The sequence below is a fragment of the Rhinolophus hipposideros genome (genome assembly GCF_964194185.1).
Source record: "Rhinolophus hipposideros genome assembly, chromosome: 1".
Taxonomy (NCBI): domain Eukaryota; kingdom Metazoa; phylum Chordata; class Mammalia; order Chiroptera; family Rhinolophidae; genus Rhinolophus; species Rhinolophus hipposideros.
This window is the reverse complement of record NC_138047.1, coordinates 5,749,170-5,771,266: the sequence shown is the minus strand read 5'-3', so window position 1 is coordinate 5,771,266 and position 22,097 is coordinate 5,749,170. Positions and strand designations below refer to the sequence as shown.

The 22,097-nt window shown below is 41.5% G+C and overlaps 1 protein-coding gene across 41 annotated transcripts in view; it reads left to right on the top strand.

Annotated features, from left to right (window-relative positions):
• The window catches only part of CELF2 (CUGBP Elav-like family member 2), a 786,924-nt gene that overhangs the window by 577,983 nt on the left and 186,844 nt on the right, over positions 1–22,097 (top strand). Inside the window, exon 1 of one of the 41 annotated variants that reach the window (XM_081046701.1) lies at positions 11,360–11,370. The exons of the other annotated variants lie outside the window; for them this stretch is intronic. The gene's annotated coding sequence lies outside the window, so the exon portion shown is untranslated. Of the gene's footprint in view, positions 1–11,359; positions 11,371–22,097 lie in introns of those variants that run through there. 41 annotated transcript variants of the gene reach the window in all.

Sequence of the window (22,097 nt, the reverse complement as noted above, 5' to 3'; positions counted from 1 at the left end):
AATGTCTTGTTCATACATGTCATGTTTGTACCATAAATCTTTAGTTTCTTTTTATTGGCAAAGTTCATTATAATATTTTAAATCTTTTATGAATTATAGTTTAGAATTCAAAGCCCCATAAAGAAATGGACAAGGGCTACAAATAGCCTTTTCACAGAAGAAAAAGTGCAAATTGCTAATATGCACATGCAATTACCTGCAGCCTCACTCTGCAATGATCAAAGGGACTGGAACATTCTAACGGTCAAGAGGATAGGTGTATCTGGGTTCAGATCCTCACTGCACTACTCCCTTGGCTGTTGGATTCTGTTTGTTATTTTGTGTACAGTGTGATGAAATTTGTTAATTGTATACAATCTTGTAACACCACCACAGCCCATTTCATTCTTTTTTCTTATGCTTCAGTTTCCCAGCAGTTAATTTTCCCCACATATGCAGAATTTGGATGGAGGCAGGTACTGTGCTGATCCTACAGGTGAATGGAGAGGCTCATTCAAGTCAGCAAATAGTTTTTGAGCATCTGTTGTGTGTCAGGCACCTTTGCCAGGTTCAGGGGAAACTGCCTTCAAGGAGTTTCTGTACCAGGAAGTGTAGGCAGCTGCAGTTGGAAAGTGTACACATGTAGTTATTCATTTACACCTCGAAGAAGAAGAGAAAAACTGCTTATTAGTGCCAGGGAGCAGATGTTCCCGGGATAGGTGATGTAGCAGGCTGAGAAACTCCACATCCCAGGACTCCCCGCTCAAGAAGAAAAACCGCTGGGCTTTGCTCTGGGTTCATGTTCTAACAGGATTTCATGTCTGTTATTTTCATTAATGTGGAATAAGAGGATATTTACCAAGAGAAAGTTAGACTTCAAGCTTGCTTCACATTTAAAGACATGCTAACCCCCACCATCTTTGAAATCAAATTCATCTCTGAAGCTGAAATATCGAGCACCTCCAAAGATCTATGTCCAAGGACCAGCTTCCACTCTGGGACGATGCTTGCTCTTCAGAAACCCGGAGGCCAATGGGACAGCGCCATTCAGCCCTGAGGCTCCGAGGAGCCTGTGCTTTCTCCTTTCCTGCATCTCGGCCCCTTGATTGATTCTCCCGCCCACACCCCCTTCTCCAGCCCTGTAGCCCCGCCATCTGCCATCCTCTCAGGTGGTGTGGGCCCTTGATTTCCTGGCTTATTATCTAGAAAAGGAAGAGGACCATCGCGAGCCCTGCAGTAGCACTAGAGAGAGCGCTGAGCCTCTTACACACACTTCATTGCGCTCCTCTCTGAAGCCTGCAGTCCTTGAAGTGCCCAACGACTGCAGGTGTGGTGAAAACAGTGTGCAGCTTGGCTAACCCGTGCCTCTCAGATCCACAGCTTTTAAGTGTGCCCACCTGCACATATGCCGAGAGCTGGCAGGTAGACGTGCAGCCGGTGACGGAGCTCAGTGACAACGGTTTCTGTGACTTAGACCCGAGGTGCCTTCCTGTCAGGTACAGAAATCATCAACGTAGACCCCGACCTGGCCTGAGAAGTTGGCTCAGTTAGACTTTCCAACAATACTATTTTGCAAATTCAGAAATAATAAAAGTCCCACCAATCTCCGGGCATGGAAAACCAGTTTCTCCCTAGATAGGTCCAATTACATGGTTGGTCTAACATTTTAAGACCTTAGTGTTTCCCAGGGCTGGCCACTCTCTGTGAGCCTGTGAATAGATAGCACCCAAAAGGTATCTGAGTATTCATAGGTCTGGAAATTTGCCTGAAGGAAATTAGGCAAATTCTTCCAATGCCAAACCAGTAAGCAGCGTTTTCTCTTTTGCAGTGAGCATTCTTATTTCCTTCTTCTCTGCTGTCACTTTCTCCTTTTCCTCTTCCTTCTTCTCTTGACCTTCCTTAACACATATTTGAGGCCCTGCTGAGCGCCAGACTCCATGCTATTCTGGCATACAATAATCAACAAAAGCCAAGTTGGTTCCCGCTCTCATGGAGCTTATGGTCAAATAGAGGAGGCAGACATTAGCCTAATCATCACAAAAATACGTATATGTTACAAATTCCTACCGTGTTTCCCTGAAAATAAGACCAGGTCTTATATTAATTATTGCTCCAAAAGACGCATTAGGACTTATGTTCAGGGGATGTCATCCTGAAAAATTATGCTAGGGCTTATTTTCCGGTTAGGTCTTATTTTCGGGGAAACACGGTGTTAGCACAGTAGAGAAAATATGCTCATACTGAGAGGTTAGGGTCTGTCCTTGCTGTCACTTGGGGAAAAATGGTTTTGCCGTGTGTCTTTCTGAATAAAGGGGGCCCCCACAGGGCTTAGTGCAGGCACTGTCTTTTGGGAAGTCTTATCCTGAAAATGCAGCGCCTACCATGCTAAGAGAAATGCTCTGATGACAGGGGAGAGGAAAGATTTTTATGTCTCTCATGGAAATCATTATGCCTTTTACTGCAGAGTTGACTCTTCAAAGGCCTCATGCAGACGGATGAGGGGATGCTGGATATTTCATCCATATTTGCCAGATAACTAATAGCCTAGAATGATGGCAGAATGTGTGGTCATTTTAAAGACCTGGTGCACTTACAATCCAGGTGAGACATTCTAGGCGGTTCAGGTATCTCTGGGAACTGCCTTTGGTTTCTGTCCTGTCTTTTAGGAAGCCATTGAATGGAACATTCATTTTTGAAATGCATAGCACTGCTGAGCATTTGGAGCAGTGTTTTCTGAAAATGGATCTCTGTAGTAGCTCTTGGCCGTATCCATGGGTTCTTTCTGAATGTGACATCCTGTCATCCTCAGTGCTCTGCCTTGCTTTGCAGCCCTTCTCACACAACTATTTTCTTTCTTTTCTTTCTTTTTTTTTTTTTTTGCAATAACGATGGCAACCATTAGAATAATATAAACCACTTACTAATCAGTTTAGTAACCAAGGACATCTGCTTTACACAATATGGAGCCAAATTAAGAAGGCTTTTATGATGTTCAGAAATTGCCTCTTAGACAAAGTCAAAAAAACCTAATGGTAAAATCAATTGAGTCTTTGTGCCAATTTCCAACCAGCTGTACCCTCCAAACACTGATTGCAGAAAGCCACTGATTTGTGGTCAAATTCTTCAGAAAGTCATCCCTTCATAGGTAGTACTCCAAAACCTTTCTGAATTGATCATTTATAGGTAGGAGAGGCGCCCCCTTTTTCCTTCCTCTTGGATTTACTCCTCTAAAACTAGGAAGAATGGGCCTCTTAAAAACAAGTAATCAAGGAAAAAAATGTCTGGTGCAGATCTATCACAATACTTGATTTATGCATATCAAGTATTGGTGATGGTCAAGCTCAGTGGCCAGTAAAATGTAGTTTTTTTTGTCCTCAGGAAACTTACTATCTTGGACACCAATACAGGAAGTTGTATTAAAGTCTGAACTTGCTGGCAAGAAGTAACTAAGTAACTGGTCTATGGGACCTGGAAGCAGGGCCCCTGCTCCTTGTAGGCTGGGGAGTGGAGGAGCAGGGACAGCATCCATCCTGTGACCTAGCAGGACACTTGCAGTATCTGGGACCAAAATTTACAACTTGGAATACCAGTGTCCCTAAGTGGCTGACAAAAGGGAGAAAAACAAGGGCAGGTCAATGTGAGCTCTGCTGTTTCCCATTTCTTCCCACGCCCTCAGCCTCCAGGTGCAGGCCTGTGGGGTAAAAAGTCAGAGATGGGAAAGGAGGCGGTATCTTCCCCAATCAGGAAGGGTCTTCTGCTCTAAAGTGTCCTTGTCTATAAGGACATTCTGCGAGGCCACCTTCAGGTACATGCAATGGGCAGTTTCTAAGTACCCCCCACCCACACACATACACACACACATACACAAGGTTTCCGGTGGGGCTTTGTGAACCATGCTTTCTATCTTCTGGTATTTTTGGATTAGCCCTTTATGTTTTTTGTTCTGGCATTGTTCCTTTCCTCTCATTATCCACTATAAAATTGATCCTGTGTCAGAAGCGAAAAAGGAGTTAAGAGTAGTGGGCCCCAAGAATACTCAGCTGTGACTCTAAAAGCATACCAGTAGTGTTTGGGGAACCCAGTTCGGGGACAGGGTTTTGATAGGTACCAATGACAAGATTTGGTGACAACACTGTAAATATTGGTAATTGAAAACTGTAATGGGTCGATTCCTTAATAGTGAGGGAGGGACGCCTGGTCTCCAGGGAGAAAGATCCTGCTACTCCTGTCACTCAGGACAGTGGCCTCTCTGCTCCAGCCATGAGGACATGGGCAGCTCACAGGCTGGGATGTTTCTGACAAAGCTAAAAGGCGTGGAAGCAATTATAAAGCTGGTATCTACAGAAACATGAAAACATGTGTCTTCTCTCTCCGCCCCCTCTCTCCCCTTCTTCTCCCATCTCTGTCCCCATCTCTCCTCTCCCTGAATGCTGAAAGCCTTGAGATTTATATGTGTGTTACTACCTACACACAAGTCATGTCGTCGTGCTTGTCATTTTAGATGACTTGTCCTGTGAAATGAGATTGTTTCCAACTGTTTTTGTGCCTGTTTGAGGAAAGGACCATATCACTTAGCTTCTTTATTCCTAATAAAGATGGAAATGAGTTGAGGTAAAGGTTGCTCAGTTGAAATTAAATTGCAATACAAATATGCATGTAATTCGCTTCTGTTTTTCATATCTTAAAGCAGAAACTGATTCAGCATTTTAAAATGTAACATTGAATGACAGTGTTTAACATCCTCCAAAATTTAGTGATTATTTATGTCAGGCAAATAGGAAATTAAAGAATGTATTATTATTCATTCATTTATTCGACATATGTGTTCTGATGCCCACCACGTTTCAGGCACTGTAATGCATTCTGTGTCTACACTGACTCACGTGACATTCTTGGTCCCTCCTCTCATGGAGCTTACAGTTTGTCACCGTACATGACATTTCAAAAGACGTTCAACAGATTCAAAATTCCTTTGATATGTTTTCATAAATTCCTCTAATAACTACTTTCAGTAGCTTATGAACAATATAGTAATTCATTCCAATTCACATATGCTCGTTTTAAAGAAAAGTCCAAGGTGGTTTCTTGTCGACCAGGATGGAGGAGGAAAACACCTACCGAAATTCTCTTTCTTGCCACAAGAAGGTCACTCGGGGGCATAAGGCAGATTTTCCCACACATTACATGACATTGTTATATAAGTTCCTTCCATCTAAATGACTTCCTTTCTAATGCAGCCACTTAGCTGGACCATTAAGGATGATGGTTGCACGTTCAACAGGCGGTCTCTTGAAATTGACCTGATCAGTGGTGGAAATGGCCAAGCGTGTCCACAAACAGAGTGTGAGGGCCCCTGGGCTCCAGCCGAGGGTGCAGTATTAAACAGCAGGTGGCCAGCAAACCACACTCCTGAACTGTCACACACTCGGGCTTGAGGGCGGGAAAGAATCATCATTTCTTTTGTTGGCTATAAAATTGACTTGCTTGGACATAAATTGAAACTTTTGTGAGCCAGGAATTGGGATTATTCCATGACCTTTGTGGTTTATAGTGTGGCCACAGGGGAAAAAGCCCTGAGTATGATACATTGATAAAGAGAGGCCGGTTTAGGATGGGTAATTTGTAAAAAATGAGAGTTTCACACAAACAACAAAATGGCTCAGAAAAGATAACTCAACCTTCACAATTAAATTTTGAAAACACTTTTCCTGTGAAGGATTGAGGTCCTCCATTCACTCTCCTTTGTAATAAACCAATGATCTGTTATCTAATGATATGCCCTCTTCATTTTAAGTTACTCTAAAATGGCATAGTGGTCCACAACTGATGCTATTAAAATAGTGATGGTAATATTTTGTCACACTGCCTGTCACCTCTGTTTCGCTACCCACCTTCTTACTTTGTTACTACAGCCTTAAATCCCGGCTGTCCCCATTAAAAAGTGTCTATTTGTCTCCCAAAACTCATTTATGCTGTTTATTTTAGATGCCTTCTTTGGCAACTTAATTTAAATGTCTGCAATTTTTCAGTCATACTCTGCGCTTTCTCTAATTTCCTGTTTTTAATATCGCAGCCTTTGGGTTTGTGTGGCTTCTACCAGTGTAAACCATTCATCTCATTCCTCCATCAACACCCGCTTATAATTTTCAATATATTCCCTCAAACTTTTGTTTCATCACTCAGAATAAGATCTTTCTGTCCATTTGATGGAAAAATGTTAAATCCTATGATTCTGGTGGCTTCAGTCACTTTTCATCTCCTTTGATTAACCATAATGTACTGTCTAAAAAGTAATGACCACGAAGGGACAATTCAATGATGACGACCAGTGACTTAGAAGAGAGTAATGCCTGTACCTAAGTTTCCAATTCTCCATTCTATATTTATTTCCATTAGCTTTCACGGATTTTTCTGTAATAATCAAGGAATCCTGAATCATCACAGAACTGCATGTCAACCCCTGTTAAGCACTTGCTTTTTCTCTCTCTCATGACTACTCTTACGTTTTAAGATGTCAACAGTGGACCAGTGGACTTACAGTATCGATACAGCCCTTGCAGAGTGGATTATATTAAGCAAACTTGGAGTAATAGAGGAGTTTGACATATCCCCCCAAATTTCCAAGATAGCATTATACATACAAGTACATCTGCTTTACACAGTATGGAGCCAAATTAAGAAGGCTTTTACGATGTTCAGAAATTGCCTCTTAGACAAAGTCAAAAAAACCTAATGGTGTATGTGTATATGTATTTGTAGGTATATCAGAATACAGGAATTATGTCTTCCACTGTTTTCTGAATATAACATTGAAACATTGGTAACATTGAAACATTGCATTTCCCTTGATTAACTCTGGTTGCAACTCATTAATATTCACAGAGCTGTTACTAAAGCAATGATGTTGAGACACAAATTGTAAGGTATTAGTGAGAAGATAGAGGAAAACAGTCATATCTGTGCACATAGAGTGAGTCTTTGAGGTTTGGCCTATTTCATGATGTACATGTTTTCAGTGGTCAGTATTCTGCCTTTGCTATGGCCTTGTAATGATCTAAATGTTTGCCTTCACAGTTTATTACATACCCCATGGAACATTCTCGCTCTTCAGTCTGCGCTCAATCATACTTTCAACCATTCATTCAACAAACACTTTATGCCAGCATGTTTCTGCTCAAAATTTTCCTAATACTAAACCATTAGGAGTACAAAAATGTCTCATTAGATCACTGAGAAGATAGGAACCATTTCCAGCATATGTATCAAGTGTCTAAGATTGACCCCTATTCCCTCTTCAATCAACACAATAAAGTTTTGTTTTCTTACTCTGATGCCCCAAAGCCCTTTATTCTTCTAAGGAATTTATCACTCTGTTTTAAAAGTACTGATATCTGAAATATATACAGAGGGTGCCAAAAAAAATGTATGTACCTTTTAAGAAAGGAAAACTGTATTAAAATTGTAATAATATACACCGATAACAAAAGATGAATACAAGTCATGTTTGACTTCTACAATTACAAGAGGTGCTCAAAGTTGTTACCATCAGCATCCAGACACTTCTGATGACGGCAAACGACTACTTGAGTAACGTTGACCAAAGTGTCCACTTGTGTACATTTTTTGGCACTCCCAGTGTATATGTACATGTGTGTGTTTATATGAGCACATATGTGTATATATCTATTTATATGTGATAAATGTTTATATCAATGGCCCTGAGTTCTGAAATGTAAATGCTTTTCGTATTTCTAACCAGATTACACATTTTTGAGAATACAATCTATTTGATTTGTTTTAATTCCCCACAGCACCACTAGCATAACCTTTTACATCTCTATATGTATATTTGTATATGTGTATGTACTTGTATATGTCTATTTGTATTTGTAAATGCTAAACCAGTAATTGTATTGAAACTCTGTCCGTTATTCATCCACTAATGTCAGTTCTTTCTTTTTCTGTTCTCCCTGTTCTCCAATAATTTGTATGTAACCAGGATGTTGAAAAAGGTGAGCCATTTAATGTTGGAAATACAAGAAACCCCTAAAACTTCATTTTAGTGCATCTGCTTATTAACAGAGATACTCATTGAACATCTGACATGAACTCAGATATTGTTGTTACATGTTAGTTGTGGTTTTTAACCAAATAATTAACGTAAAATAAGTTAACATAACTTGCATCAAATTGCAATTCCACTAAAAACAGTTCACAATAAAACAGCTTGAAAGTTTGAATATTTGACTTCGAAAACTTGGCAGGACAGCAATTGAGTAATTGAGTTGGAGATAATGTTGATACATGCCTCAGCAGCCTGATGACAAGAGGACACTTTCAAAGACCACAGTGCCCCTTTAAGTGTGGCCCAAAGGAAGCCAACTCTCACATGTTTGCTTTTGTGGAGGATATATTGTACCCAGAAGCATGAGAGCCCCTGGGCCTCATGATGGACCTTGTATACTTGGTCACAACAGAAGAAGTGCCATGACATTTTTTCAGGCCTTCTGCCCAATTTCAGCGTCTGAGATTCATCATCTCAGCTGAGAAAAGGTTTCAGTTAGCAGCTAGGGCTTATCCTGCCCTTAGGAAGCCAGTTCTGAAAGCTGACTTTGACCCCTGTCTTTATAACCGTCTTTATAACTTCACAAAACCCAAGATAGAAGGAACCACCACCAATTCTGTTTTTGCTATGGGTTTGCCATTCTTCAGGCTCTGGCCTCCTCTCCAGCACCGCCTGTGTCCTGCATCCATGAAGTAGGAGGAGATGTTCTCAGCGGTGTTGGTGGGGGCAGCTTTCGGCTGCTGCGGGAATGACAGGCAAGCACAAAGTGTCACACGTAGGCTATACTTGGCAGCTAGTTGCAGCTCAGAGGTAACTTGGCCTTGGGGTTTCTTCAGGAAAAGAGGATTCCATGCTGAAAGAGCGGTCACTTAGAGGGCTGGGCCGGGGATCTGGTTTTGCGGCTGGTTGGATGTGCAAGCCAGCACTCTGAAATTATAAAGCATAATAAAATAATTGGTTGTCTGCTAACTGATAAAACTCAGAGCAGATTTTGAGGACTAGATGGGTGGATGTTGAATTTTAAATCTTGCATTCATGGATAAAACTAAAAAAGAATGGAAGATTTGTGATTATTCAAACATTTTTTTATGGATTGCACAGTTTATATGCAAATGTGTATCCAGTTTAGTTTTCCTTTGGTTATCCTGTTGTTTTATCCAGGTCTCTTACCTTCTCCTTCTTGTCTTGTTTTCAAGAATTTCACTGCCAATTAAACATGCCCACGGTTGTGTAGTCAAGAATAAAGAAGAAACAGAAAAGATCATCCATGTTATTTCTTGCAGAAGATTTACTTCTTCTTCAAGATCTAATATTTAAAGTGAGCTTCTGGGCAGGTTTTAATTATTATTGTATTTCTCCATTTGTGCCAGTTCTTGCAAGCAGGCCATGCTTTTAGGAGGGCACAGCCTTTTGTAGAAGAGAGTAGAATACCAAGGGAAGGAAATGCAGATATACATTGGTCAGAGTGAAACTGAACCAGCTCAAGAGCACGGCAGAGGAATGAAAATAAACTACATTCACCATTCAGCGCATGTGGGCTGTAGAGGTAGCGTCTTAGAAACCCACATGATCCTGAATAGTCAAGGGACTGTGTGTTAAACAGTGACAAGGCCCAATGAAATTGTCTTTGTGTTCTAAATTTTCAATTGTGGAAAGTTACAGCTCATTCAAGATCTAATATCCATAATGCGATCTGACAGCAGAAAAATCACTCCACCGGCAAAAGACTTAAATGAAAAGCAGTGCTAAATGCCTGCCTAAGAGAAGAAGTGACACGGTGTCATCTAATCACATGTCCAAAGGGTGTCATAGAGCACAGAAGAACAGGGCCACCAAGGGTACCCATCAGACACTGATAATGATGGATCCAAGATATGGTCATTTATGTGCAGTGAAATTTGCTTTGTTTCGGCTGCAGTAGAGTTTTCTCAGGCTCCCAACAGAACAGATAAGGACTCTGAATAACCTCAGAGGTGAGACTGGTGGTGTCTGTCATAAAAGGGATGGCAGAAAGGTTGGGCCAAATGTAAGTGATGAAAATACCATTAGAGAGTGCTGTTCTGTTCCAATGTATATAGCTGTTTAGGATCTGAAAGAAGATAGCCGGGCTACATGTGTGCTCTACTTGAGAATTTCAGCAAGCTTTCCATCACTAGTAGGAAAGTAGGGAATGTAAAAGTCTAGGAAAGAAGGCAAACATCCCTCGTTTCTCCTAAAGAAATCCTTGAGTGCACGAGGAACTGTTAGGAAGAGAAGGGCCAGGTCCAAATAATTTGGGAGCCTCCGATGGGTGATGTGAAGAACCTAAGATTTCTTATTTTAGATAAGAATTCTCTAAGCAATTTGAATCTAGAAAGCAAGAGCCTGGAAGTGCACCTTATTCAAATGTTGATCCTCCATTCAAATATTGTTCTCTCTCTCCATTGAAATATTGATTCTTTGATCCAATAGCTTCTGCTTTGGGACCAGGAAGATCAATAAACGTACTAGGTTCTTCACGTCTCATAATGCAGAGGGCTCTGCAGTGATCCCACAGTTAATGGTGACAGCGATACTAGTAATTGTGAAATGGAAGTCTTGTACGTATGTGTAAAAGTTCTGGAATGTGTTATTAATATCTAAACAAAAGGGCTAACAGCATCTTCCTTAAAAACAAGGGAAGTAGTGTATAGTAGGCTACTCAGACACATTTATATCACTTTGTTTATTCCTCACTACAATCCAGTGAGGATCCTTAACCTGATTTGTAGAGGAAATCTGAATCTCAAAAGGGCCTAGAAGTTTCTGTGCTGAAGACTGTTCCCCACTTGTCACACCTGTCACTTTGGCCTGACTTCCTGGTCTTTACCGTCTCTTATCCTTGGAGGTCCAGTAAAAGACACAGCTTTCTCTTAGAAGAGGAGTAATTCCTTAGGGGTAAACCTGCAAAGGCCTTTGAAATCTTTGAAGAATGCTCCCTCCCCAGTCATCAAGGTTAAGCAGAGGCTGGAAAACCCAATACTTGCACAACAAATTCTGTTGTAGTTACACAGTTGCCTTTCCTCTGTACAAATAGGTTCTCTGTGTGGTTTTTTTGTTTGTTTGTTTGGTTGGTTGGTTTTTGTTTTTTTGGTTAGAATTGTGTGTTATCGGACATTTTCTGCAGAGCGTGGGATCACTGGCATAGCGATACTTGCATATGTTGGACAAAGGATACACTACAGTCTTTTCAAGAGATGAATGCAGCTGTCCTCTCCTCTCTCCTGCCTGAATGAAGGGTACATTGCAGTCAAGCCTGATGAAAAGGTGCTCCACTCAAGGAGAACTTTGGCCTCTCCCATTTTCCTGTGAGTCTAAAGTTACAATTCCGAGGGCTGTGTTCGATCCCACGGTTCTACTGATTCGTAGTGAAAAGGTGTGGTGGGTTTGCTGCCGGGCTCTCTGACAGCACTGGTGATGGCTGAGCAGATAGTTCAGTGTCGCCTCAGAAGGGCGGCATTTGAGAGGGCCACAAGGAAGTCTTTAAGTGGAACTAGCTCTTACCTGAGCCAAAGTCTGATGGGGCATCACAGGCTCCCCTGCCACCGTGAGCTTTTCCTTTCAACAATCTGCGTTCTTGGAGTTACCCCTGGATGAACTAGTCCTCCATGCTCAGTGTGATCGCGAAGGCAGGAACCCAGTGTTTCTACTTCACCATCGTCCTGGTACCTCAAAGAGGGTAGTTGATTATGTGGATTGAATTGAGTTGTGGTTGGGCTAGTGCTTGTTCAAAGTGTTCATTGTACGTGAAGTCTCCCGGGTGTAAGCCAGATGCTTTGGTTTAAGCTACACTTTCATATATCCAAGCACACTTTCCAGTACGCTTACCTTGTTACGACTTATCTCCTCTCATATTGCAGGTACGTGGCAATAGGTTTAGGTGGTACCTTTATATTTGGGGAGGGGGACGGGCGGTGTGTGCGTGCTTCATGGCCTAGTTCAATCAAGCTCTTTGTTCTTGGTTTACTACTAAATCTACCTTCTGCTCTTTATTTCATGGGAGCTTTCGTATATGATTTTAAGTGTTTTTTGAGAAGAAAATGTAGCCCATCTCTTCCCAGCTCATAGGCTACACCTTGACCTAACGTTTTTATGTCTTATGTTTGTGCTTACTACAGTTCCTTTTTAGGGTTTGCTGAGGCTGGCGGTATATAAGCTGAATTGGCAAGAGCTGGTGAGGTTTATCGGGGTTTATCGATTATAGGACAGGCTCCTCTAGAGGGGTGTAAAGCACCGCCAAGTCCTTTGAGTTTTAAGCTGTTGCTAGTAGTTCTCTGGTGAATAATGTTGTTGGGTTGATTGTTTAGGTTTAGGGCTAAGCATAGTGGGGCATCTAATCCCAGTTTGGGTCTTAGCCATCGTGTATTCAGAATTTGTAAAGTCACTTTCGTAGTTTATTTTTATTTTAGCTATGGCTTTTTACAGTTTAGTTAGAATTTAACTTTATTTTTTGTACTCTTAAACACGCTTTACGCCGTATTTCTGTTGATTTGGGTTAATCGTGTGACTGCGGTGGCTGGCACGAAATTTACCAACCCTGAGGAGTAGGTATAACTTAGTCAAACTTTCGTTCATGGCTTAATTCTTATCACTGCTGTTTCCTGTAGGGGTGTGGTTAAGCAAGGCGTTATGAGCCACTTTGTGGTGTGCTTGATGCGCGCTCCTTTTAATCAGGTGCGATTTAGAGGGCATTCCCACTGGAGTGCGGATACTTGCATGTATAGTTTTGCCTAGAACCAATAGAAAGGCCAGGACTAAGCCTAGGTGTTTATGGAGTACTAGTACTCATCTAGGCATTTTCAGTGCCTTGCTTTGGTTAATTAAGCTACATTAACGGGGTATATCTGGTTCCAGGTAGGCATTGAAATTTATAGTTATATTTGGATTGATGGGGGGGGTGTTTCAAATCTAGGGGGATGGCTGTCTAAGGAAAGTTGAATCATTAAAGTAGTAGGTTTGTATCAAATGGTGAGGTTGTTAGATCACGGAGCCTGTGAGTTTGTTGATGTCCGTTTGACTATCAATGAGGACTTGGCCTTAGTTGTGTCAGTTGTGCACTTGTTCTTGTTTTTGGGTTTTGGCAAGATGTTGATAGTTGCATATGATGCTAGGATTTAACGGTGGGGGGGGAGGGGTTTGGTGAGCCTATCTACCTAATGGGAATGGGTGCGCGTTGCGAATGTGGTGCATATGCGTTGCGTATGCGTTGCGGATGAGTTGCGGATGCGTTGCAGATGCGATGCGTGTGCGATGCGTGTGCGATGTGTATGCGATGCATTGAGTAAGCGTTACGTAAGCGATGCGTGTGCATCATTACGTCCTGTAACCATTGACTGAATTACACCCCGTTAGGTTTCACCTCGGCAGCTGCATCTTGGTTTGTACGTTGATAATTTTCGTTCCTGCTCGGTTGGTTTTTATGTCCTGTGCCATTCATTTCATTTACCCTTTGATTTTGATGTGTCTCCAAGCATGGTTCAATTTGAGCTCAGCTACAAGTTGTTTGACTGTGTTATGGCCTCTGATGGCCATAGCTGAGTGCAAACGTACCCCTAAAAATTAAAGATACCAGAGGCATGACCCCACGGTTATGTGTCGCATGGGCTGATTAGTCATTAACCCATCGAGATGTCTTGTTTAAGAGGAAAGAATAGGCGATTTTAGGTGAGATGGCCCTGAAGAAAGAACCAGATGCCGTTTACGCCCCAAGTCTAGAAAACCCCACGGTCTATGGGCCCGGGGCGAGAAGAGGGATCCTTCTCGCAAGTGTTGCTGGTTTCATGTGAGTTAGTATTTAAGAAATAACCCATTGGAGGTGGTATGCGTGTTGCCTGGGATTGATTTGACTTAATGGGGTATGTACGATTAATCATATTATGCACTATGTAAGATCAAACATTGACTTTGGTCAAGAATATTCATGTTGATAATGATTCTATGTACGACTTCAATCAATGTATTATGTGATACCTTGATAGTATTGTACTTGCTTATATGCATGGGGTAAATAACTTATGTAAGATTGTACATAGTATGTACTATGTAACACATGGTCTAATTAATATTATGCACGAATTACATAGGGATAGTTGGTGATAAGTTAATACTGGGGAGCTACAGGGAGGTGGTACGACTCCATTCATATGTGGTTCAAGGAATAGTTTAACTAGAATTTCAGCTTTGGGTGATGATGGTGGAACTTGGAGTTTCTTCCTTGAGTCTGTGGTGGAGTGTTGTTCCCCTTTTCTGGTTTACAAGACCAGGGTAATATGATATACTACAGAGACTCTTCATTTTGATAGACGGTTTTCTGCGATGCTTGCAAGTGGTTTTAGGACTAGAATAATTAGGAAGTACAGGATGGAGGCTAGTTGTCCGATGATAATAAATGGGTGTTCAACTGGTTGGCCTCCAATTCAGGTTAGTGTTAGGAGGTCTGCCACCAGGAGTCAGAATAGGCATTGGCTCAGAGGTCGGAATGTTACGCTACGTTGTTTTGATGTGTGTAGTAGTGGGATAGCGGCCAGGATGAGGATAGATAGGACTAGGGCTACTACTCCACCAAGTTTGTTTGGTATTAAGCATAGGATTGCATAGGCAAATAGAAAGTATCACTCTGGCTTAATGTGTGGCGGGGTGCTTAGTGGGTTGGCTGGGGTGTAGTTGTCTGGGTCACCTAACAGGTTGGGGGCAAATAGGACTAGGGATAAAAGTGCTATGAGCATTAGTATGAGGCCTAGGATGTCTTTAATGGTACAGTAGGGGTGGAATGGGATTATATCTATATCTTTGGGGATCCCAGTTGGGTTGTTTGATCCTGTTTCGTGGAGGAAGAGCAGGTGGACTATAACTATGGCTGAGATGATGAAGGGTAATAGGAAATGTAAGGCAAAAAATCGAGTGAGTGTGGCTTTGTCAACTGAGAACGCCCCTCAGACTCACTCTACCAAGGTTGTTCTGACGTATGGGATAGCTGAGAGGAGGTTTGTGATGACTGTTGCCCCTCAAAAGCATCTTTGGCCTCATGGAAGTACGTAGCCTATAAATGCTTTGGCTATGACAGTGAAAAGGAGGATAATTCCAATGTTTTATGTTTCTGAAAATGTATAGGAGCTGTAGTAGATTCCTCATCTGACATGTAGGAATAAGCGGATGAAAAACATGGAGGCCTCATTGGCATGGAGGTAGTGCAGAATTCAGCCGTAGTTGACGTCTCAGCAGATATGGGTTACAGAGTAGAAGGCTGTGGAGGTTTCTGATGCGTAGTGTATTGCTAGGAAGAGGCCTGTGAGGATTTGTACGGCCAGGCAGATTCCCAGCAGGGACCCGAAGTTTCATCAGGAGGAGATACTTGATGGGGCGGGCAGGTTGATAAATGAGTCGTTGATGATTTTAAACAGTGGGTGGGATTTGAAAATGTTGGTCATTGCTGTTCTTATAGTTGAAATACAATGGTGATTTTTCATGTCATTGGTCGTGGTTAGATTCCATGTGAGAATAATGATGACATATATTGTGTTTATTTTAAGGACTATTTTCGTTGTTAGTTTTGTTGGGTTTTCTTCTAAACCGTCGCCTATTTATGGAGGGGTTGGGTTGATTGTGAGGGGTGGGGTTGCGTGTGGTATTATAATGAGTTTTGGTGGGTCTTTTTTAGGGCTAATGGTGTTTTTGATTTATTTAGGGGGAATGCTGGTAGTGTTCGGTTACACTACTGCCATGGCTACGGAACAGTATCCTGAGGTGTGGATTTCTAATAAGGTTGTGTTGGGGGCTTTTATCTCTGGTCTGGTTGTTGAAGCTATGTTTGTTTTATGCGTATTAAATAGTGAGGAGTTGAAAGGTGTGTTGAGTTAAATGGTATGGGGGACTGGGTTATTTATAGTATTGAAGACTCTGGGGTGTTTAGTAAGGGGGTAATGGGTGTAGCTTCTTTATATAGTTATGGAGTTTGGTTGGTAGTTGTTACTGGGTGGTCCCTGCTTGTTGGGGTAGTTGTTGTTTTAGAGGTTACTCGTGGAGGATAAGTATGACTAGGCTTAAGATTAGTGGTAGGAGGAAAGAGAGGAAGTACAGCTTGATTTGGCCTTTTTGGCTTGACACTAGGGTGGAGGTTTTTATTTGGAGTAGAGAGATTGATTTGGGGAGTGCATTTTTCTATTCAGGTCAGGTCAGGGAGGCCGTTTTTTGGCTTAGAAATAGGTTTATTAGGGGCATGGAGCGGTATATTATGGTTGGGAAGTAGCCGAGCAGGTTGGAGAATTTGAATAGGTCTGAGGGGTGTTTGACTTTTAGGTTTTGTGTTGCTGAGCTTAGATCTAGGGCAATGGTGAAGCCTAGGATGGTTACGGCTAGGGCAGTTATTTTTAGGTATCAGGATATGGTTATTTGAGGCATGGTCATGGGAGGGATGGTGTTGGTAATGAAGAAGCCAGCAAAGATGCTTCCGATTAGGAGGCTTTTGATGGAGTTTATTAGGTAGCGGTTGTTTTCGTTGATCAGAATGAGTGCGGGAAATCAAGGTTGGCCTAGAAGTGTGAAGAAAATGATTCGGGTGCTGTAGACAGCTGTCAGGGAGGTAGCAACCAGGGTAATTAGAAGGGCTCAAGCGTTGGTATATGACGTGTTGGCTGATTCAATAATTAGGTCTTTAGAGTAGAATCCAGTTAGGAAGGGCATTCCTGTAAGTGCTAGGCTGCCTACAGTTAGGGCAGTGGTGGTGAAGGGAAGGGTATTATATAAGCTCAGTGACTGAATGAACACTTGTTTCTAGATTTTAGTGCTTCTGCTGGCAGTGAGATGTGAAAAGGAGGGCAGGAAGAGGGAATAGGGAAAACTTGGGTGACATGCCTTCCACACAGACGCCACCCTCACAGAGTCCTGCAGGTTGGAGGAGGTTGCCTGAGTCTGTAATTTGAGTGGAAACACTTTTAAATAACTGAGCTAGCTCTGGCTAGTGGCTTGGGAGGATATCACAGAGCCTTACACAGAGCCTTAATCACAGAGCCTTACATCAGTGATGCTGGAAATCTGAGGTTCTCGTTGATTCCCAAATGCCCATTTCTGTAGCTGCACAGAATTCCTGAAGGTTAAATGTTTATATTGACTGATGCTTTGAGAGGTGTGTGACACCGAGAGGAAGACTCGAATTTCTAGTCCTGACTCCCATGTACTTTTTCCTCCCAAGAAGTTGCCTCCACCCAAACAGTTCTGGTATAATTTATTGTGACATTATTTTGTGCCCTCTCTCAACTTAAAATACTGCCTGATTTTTCTCCCACGGTGCCACAGATGTCTCAGTAATTGTTTAAAAATAAATTACATGCAGCTTCTACATGAGCCCTCACTTTTTCAGCCTCTTCTTCCTTCCCTGAAATGTCTGTTTTGAACATGCCATGAAATAGCAGAGGTCAGCAGCCTGGACCAAGTGCCTGGCTTATACATTGTGTTTCTTTTGGCCGGTCAAAAAAAATTGAATTCTCATCTATTAAAAATGTGTTTCTCTGACCTGTCTCCACTGTCGTTCACAACTTAGCAAATAGATTTTCTCAAAATGAAAATAATTTTATCAGTGCCCATGAAATATGCTGTAAGAAAGACCCTGGCCTAAGAAATATTCTACATATCCACAGTCGTGTTTCCCTGCTTCTCAAGAGATAATAAAATTTGAGATTATAGGGGCAAGAGGTGCTCTCAGATGCAACTTTTCGCGTGCGTCTCCCTGATAAAAGTCATTATCACTGCTCCCTGAATTTTGATGGAATAGTTTGGGCTGCTCTGACCCAACACTCCCAGCATTATCCTGGCAGCCCAGGGGCAGGGTTGGTGCTCTTCAAACGATGGCCTGATGTCTGAGGACCAGCGTCACGGCACAGCGGGGAGGGTTCCAGGACCTCTGCCTGGACCTACAGACTCTGACTCGGTGAGTGGAGTCTGGGATTGTGCACTTCTGCCAAGCTTTCAGGTGAAGCATGTTTTTTTGAGGACAGTGACAGCCACGCAGCAAGTACGGGTAGGACAATTAAATTCACAAACTCATCCTAGAAAAAGTGCTACATGCCTCATTGCTGACTATCACTATGTTCACCTTCCAAATACTCCCCTTGGGCAGCTAGGCACCAACACCAGCACCTAGTCCACCCTTCAAAGCAATTTTGGAACTCCTTTCTGGAATGGCCATCAGAGCTGTCATCATATTACCCTTGATGTCCTGAATGTCATCCAAATGTCTTCCCTTCAATATTTCCTTTATCTTTGGGTAAAGAAAGAAGTCCTTGGGGGCCAGATCAGGTGAGTAGGGAGCGTGTTCCAATACAGTTATTTGTTTACTGGCTAAAAACTCCCTCACAGACAGTGCCGTGTGAGCTGGTGCATTGTAGTGATGCAAGAGCCATGAATCGCTGGCGAAATGTTCAGGTCGTCTAACTTTTTCATGCAGCCTTTTCAGCACTTCCAAATAGTAAACTTGGTTAACTGTTTGTCCCTTTGGTATAAATTCATAATGAATAATCCCTTTGATATCAAAAAAGTTTATCAACATCATTGCAACACGTTCGCAAACTTAATTGTCAGATCCCGTCTCTATGATGGACTCTAAAGGCCTGGGAAGACCTGGGAAGAAGGACGCCCAAAACCACATGTGGATGCTGAATGTGCTGCTTTACACCTGTTTAGAAATGTGACTCAGCCTTGATTGCTGAGGTTCTCTGAACTGACATTTTCAGTCAATCAGCCAATTAACAGATATTTATTCAGTTCCTAAGAAAAAGGCACTGGACTGAGCATTTGAGATAATAGAGACTATAATGTGGTGCCTGGGTTCCAAAGGTATTATAGTCTGGGTGGGAAAACAGCATATGAAAGTTAAATAATACCGTGTTTCCCCAAAAATAAGAACTAGCCAACAATCAGCTCTAATGCATCTTTTGGAGCAAAAATTAATATACGACCCGGTCTTAATATAATATAGCATAGTATAGTATGGTTTAATATACCGGGTCTTATATTAATTTTTGCTCCAAAAGACGTGTTAGAGCCAATAGTCCGACTAGATCTTATTTTCGGGGAAACACGGTAGTAGCGGAGCCAGGTAATTCAGTAAGACTTAAAGAAACCACATCTAATGCACGATTGATTGCTAAGTGAGTGGTACTAACAATAACTCTGTGTGTCTTGTGCGTTCGTCTCCTTCCATCGGAGTTTTTCCCCACCTTGAGGCCATCCTACTTCTAGTATTAAAACATATTTTTAATGTATAATATTAAATATCACTCTTAAAATATTCCATATTGCGTTACAGAATATTGGGAATTTTTGAAACAGAGGCCACCTCTGCTCCACATAACATGTCATTCTGCTGACTTAACGTTGTCCAACTCTAGAGAAAAGGTTAATCACCTAATTTTGTAAAGGTATATTCAGATAAAATAGGCATTTCCTTCTCAAAGTGCTGTCTAGTTTGAATATGTGTGCACATGTAGCATAGACATATACTGGGGGTGCCAAAATGTACACATTTTAAGAAATGTTATCTACTTTTTGAAATTGAATTGAATACGGTACCAATGTGTTGTATGACATTCACTCAAAAGATGGCGTTAATCAAATGAATGCTAGCGTCATTGATTGTATTATAATTTTAATAGTTTTTTTCTTTTTTAAAATGTGTGTACATTTTTTGGCACCCTCTTTATATATACATACAACATATGTGTATGAGTGTGTATGTATGTTCCTATGTATGTAGGGTGCCAAAAAAATGTATACACATTTTAAGCAATGAAAATTGTATTAAAATTATATAATACTCAATATATACCGACAACAAAAAATAAACACAAGTCACCTTTGACTTCTGCAATTACAAGAGGTGCTCAAAGTGGTTACCATCGGTGTCCAGACACTTCTGATTACAGCAGACGTTACAGCCTGAGCAACGTTGACCAAAGTGTCCACTTGTATACATTTTTTGGCACCCTCGGTATACACACATATGGAAAATCTAACGAGAAACAAGAAATGCTTGGAAAATATAATGTGGTTCCAGAATACAACTAAAAGTTATGATATAAGGACTTTTTTTTATTATTTGAGATACTAGAGGTTGCTACAGGTTGGCTTTGCGGAGGAAGCTGGAGTATCCTCTCCTGGGAATTTTAAAGAAATGAATGGAGTGAATTAGAAATGTTCTGTCACCTCTGTGGTAGCTCTCCTGGGGATGCCTTCTGGGGTGTAAATGCTTTGAGTTTAAGGCATATTCTTTGAGTTGGGTGCTTGTACATCCCAGAGGGCAGAGGACACATCAGGACGGTGGTGTGTCAGGGTTTTGGTGTTCGAGTCACACACTTCTGTGCTTATGTTAAGGCGCTCTCACTGTGTGGTCAGGGCACTTCATTCTTAGACTCAATTTTCCAATCTATGAAATGGCCTGAATAATAATCCTTACCTACTAGGGGTACAGAAAATATTACTGAAGTTAATAAATGTTAAGCAATTACCCCAAGGGCCTGGCATAAAATAAGCTCCCAATAAATGTGAGCTCTGATTATTATCATTATTTGTTGTTAGTTAGAAGAACCCACTGTGTCTTTCCTTATGTGCCTTTCCCTGAAAAATAAGACCAATTAAGTTCTACAAAATTACTTACTGGCCTTTTTCAACAAACAATCCTGCATGTATTTCAGCAAGTGGGAAAACATGTTTTTATAAATAGAATGGTCTATAATCTTTCTGTTATCCAGAATCTTGTAATTGTGGAGACAAGCTTCACATGTGTGTTCCTGTCATCTACACCCAAGGGAGGGTATGAGTTTACAAATGCATAATTTAGTAACTCATAGTGCGTATACCAAGCAGTATATGCTCAATTTAGGACAGTGAAAATTATTGGAACACAATTAACACAGTGTGAAGCTTTACTAAAGCAGAATCTGACAGTTCCCATAAAACAGGCCTGGAAATATTGACAGTAATGATGATGGAATTTTCACTTCCCAGCAGCTGTTGTTTCTTGGAGCTGCTTACACGTTCAATATTAGAACATTTCTAAAAAATAAACTGAGACGCAAAATGGAATGACCTTGGTCCTGAGACTAAAAAGCGTAAGGCCCCAGTGGGGAACTCTCCATGCTGTGTGACGTTTCCTAGGTGTTCTGCCTATGACTCTTGACTATCCAGGCCCAACTTTCTGAGCAGCCAGTGCTGTTAAAAGCCACACAACTCTTACATGTTTGTCCTACTAACTCAGACAATTAAGTTCGCGAACTCATCCTAGAAAAAATGCTGCATACCTTATTGCTGAATATCACTACAATCACCTTTGAAGTAATCCCCTTGGGAAGCTATGCACCCACGCCAGTGCCTAGTCAACCCTTCATAGCAATGTTGGAACTCTTTTTCTGGAATGGCCATCAGAGATGTCTGCATATTACCCTTGATGTCCTGAGTGTCATCAAAATGTCTTCCTTTCAACATTTCCTTTATATTTGGATGAAGAAAGAAGTCATTGGGGGCCAGAGCAGGTGAGTAGGGAGGGTGTTCCAATACAGTTATTTGGTTACTGGCTAAAAACTCCCTCACAGACAGTGCCGAGTGAACTGGTTGCATTGTGATGCAAGAGCCATGAATTGTTGGTGAAAAGTTCAGGTCATTTTCGTCTTACTTTTTCATGCAGCCTTTTCAGCACTTCCAAATAGTAACTTGGTTAACTGTCCAGTTGGTACAAATTCATAATGAATAATCCCTCTGATATCAAGAAAGGTTAGCAACATCCTTGCAACAAGTTCAGAAACTTAATTGTCAAACCGCGTATATCTCTTCCTGTAGAGACTTGACTCACTCTGCAGAGACATGTTCTGAGAGCATAGAATGTGCAAGACTGGGCTGGGTTCCATGGCGGTTACCAAAACGAACCTTACCTTCAAAGAATTTATAATCTAAAGAAAAGATTAGCCTGAATACATACTTCCAAATTTCTATTTTAAAAAAGATTTGGCGAGTGTCATGAACTGCCTTTGTTTGATATGTATCAAACCTT